The sequence below is a fragment of the Pinus tabuliformis genome, chromosome 7, assembly GCF_031772625.1.
Source record: "Pinus tabuliformis cultivar Carrire ecotype Pingquan chromosome 7, CPIR1, whole genome shotgun sequence".
Taxonomy (NCBI): Eukaryota; Viridiplantae; Streptophyta; class Pinopsida; order Pinales; family Pinaceae; genus Pinus; species Pinus tabuliformis.
In genome coordinates this window covers 1,367,071,166-1,367,074,413 of record NC_142293.1, presented here as the reverse complement: position 1 = coordinate 1,367,074,413, position 3,248 = coordinate 1,367,071,166, and positions in this window count along the sequence as shown.

Below are 3,248 nucleotides of genomic sequence, written 5' to 3'. Positions count from 1 at the left end.
TTTAATATTGATGTTATAATGTTTCTATTATTATATTTTTAATATCGATATCAATTTTTTTTATTTTCAATATAAATGTTAACATTAAACCAAATTTTTTAATGTTAAAAAACCTAGACTTTAAAATATCTTATTATAAATTAACACAATGCTACATGAACCAAATGAAATAAGATTACCAAATATTTTAATCTTAACATCACTAAACCAAAATAAAAGTAAAATTATTATGTGTAATGTTTAATAAAAATATTTCCATACAAAAATATTCACATTAATGTATAGATGCAAAATATACTTTTGCATAGATTTCTATGTTTAACATTAATATCTATATTTAATAATAATAATGTGTAAATAATAATAATAATAATAATAGTATTTATATTAATATTAATTAACCTTAAAAGAGATATTGATGTTTAATACATTCTACATATTTTATATTGAAACAATAAATTGAATTAATAAGAAATTAACATAATCTATTATTAACATAATGTTTACATGGTTTTTCAAATTATTTATTCAAATTTAAATAAGCAAAATTTTAATATATAAATATTCTATATCAAATGAGAATGAACCAAATGTATTATATAAATATATTACAAAAAATAGATTTCATATTGAAAGCAAAAAATTAAATCAATAAAAAAATTTAGTTGTTTTATTATTAACACAATTTTTACATCCATTCTCAATATCTGTATTTAAATCTAAATGAACTAAATTCTAAATGTTTTTCCTTGTTTTGTTTTTTTGTTCTAATTCTTGAATTGTTGTAATTTTTGGATTATATATAATAAATCTATCACATAGATTTACCAATAGATTTTATTATGTAAAATATATAAAAAAAAAATTAACATAAATCTATAAAATAGATTTTATTATGTAAAATATATAAAAAAATTTAACATAAATCTATAAAATAGATTTTATATTTAAAATCTATAAAAAATAATTTTACATAAATCTAGTACATAAAATAGATGGCACTTATGTTCACGTTTGGTGTATTGGACACTTTAGTTAACAATAGAGTTTCATTATATGCATATTTACTGTGTAATAAAACATTCTTATTTTTTTCCCTACTGTCAATAACATTGTCTCAAGGATTTTCAACTATTTTTCAGTTTCAAAACACCTAATATCCACACTATTAACATGTCAATTCCAAAATATTATTGAAAATATTAAAAACACTCCACCAAGGGAATAGATTGAATGCATTAAAATTATTGATTAAAATGCATTCCATGCATTAAATTTATTCAATGCATAAAACGTTATTGATAAAATGCTTAAATATCTATTACATGCTTAAAAGATTATTGATTGCATAAATAAAAATAAAATAGACATCTATTCATCGTTAGATATAGCCCATCCATATAAAAAAATTATGTAGCACGAAAACTACTATTCCTAAAATTTCCATAAAAATAATTGTTCCTCAAATTTTCTATTTATTTATTTTTAATACATTTAAAATATATATTTTATATATAAACCTAAATTATAATTAAAATCAAAATCTATGATAGTTTATATAAAATAATTTATTCTATGGAATTTGGGGAGTGAAATTGATGGGAAAGAGGGATGGAAACTCATTCTTCAACCTTAAAATGAAAATGAACTAAGTTGTCTTATCATTAAAGGTTTGAACAATAGCGTTATACAAAAATCACCACTTAAAAATTAACACTAAGATGCTCAGCCAAATTATATTGTTCAACATTCAATTTATACAATTTATTGATACATTCAAATGTTTTCAATGCATTTATTGCAATATATTGGAAGAATTTAACATATGTTGAATACATTGATTAGAAAATTAACTTTATTCAATTGATTGTAGTGAATTCTTTTAGTAAATTTCAATGCATCAATAAATTGGATATACAGAATTGCACATACAGAATGTATTAGATTTATTGAATAAAATTTATTCAATGCATAAAATCTATTCAATGCATATAATTTATTCTGTTGATAAGAATAAATTCCATTAGATTTATATAAAAAATATTGATAAAATACTTATAAATCTATTCAATGCTTAAAAGTCTATTGATTGCATAGAAAAAATAAACATCTATTCAATGCATAAAAAGTTATTGATAAAATCTAAATGAATCAAAATATATTATATACATTTATTAATAGATTCTACTCAATCAATAAATTCAATTCAATATATATCTATGAAAAATACATTTTATATACAATTTATAAGTCTACTTTATAAAAATACATAATATAATTTTATATTTTTATATGGTAGCTTTATATATTGTACCTAAAGGATTTTATATACAAATTATGCGATATAATTTATTTCAAATTTTGAATTATCACATTGGACATATAAAGTGCTAATAAACAACCATTAAAAAAATCTATTAATTGAATAAAAAAAATCTATTTAATAAAAATTATGGAGACTATAAAATCTAATGCATCAAATACATTGAATGTAATAAATCTAAAAATTCTATTCAATGAACCTAATTCTATTGCAATCTAATGTATTTAGTCTATATAATCTATTGATGAATTCAAATATATTGAATGCATTGATTGAAATATATTGAATACATTTAAAATCTCTTGAATGCATTGATAAAAAAATTTGATTTTATTCAACAAATTGCAATCAATGTTTTCAAAAGATTTGAATACATAGTTTGTGTGTATTTCAATAGATTGCAATAGATTTAAGTGTATTAGATTGCAATAAAATTTGGTTCATTTAAATTTACTTTGTATTCATTCACTCAGATTTAATTAAATTTATTACATTCAATGTATTAATGCATTAACATTATTGATTAAAATCTATTCAAACCATAAAAAATTCAATTAAAATATTCAATTTGGAGAATAAAATCAGTGACTCATGATTATTCATGTTAAATAATTATAAATTTAACAGTAAGGAATTCTTTTCAGTTAATTTATTTTTTATAATCATATTTTTATTTAAATTTTAAATAATTAGCAATACATAATTTTAAAATATATTATAATAAAAAATATATTATAATAAAGTTTTTATTATGATTTTTTTGTTATTTAAAATATGTTTTTGATTTTATATGGATAAATATTTAAAATATACCTAAAATTAATTTTATTTAATTTTAAAATATAATAAAATAAAAAATATATTTAAAAAATTCAAAACTTATAAGAGAAAAAAATAATAAACAAATATCCATTAAAATGAAAAA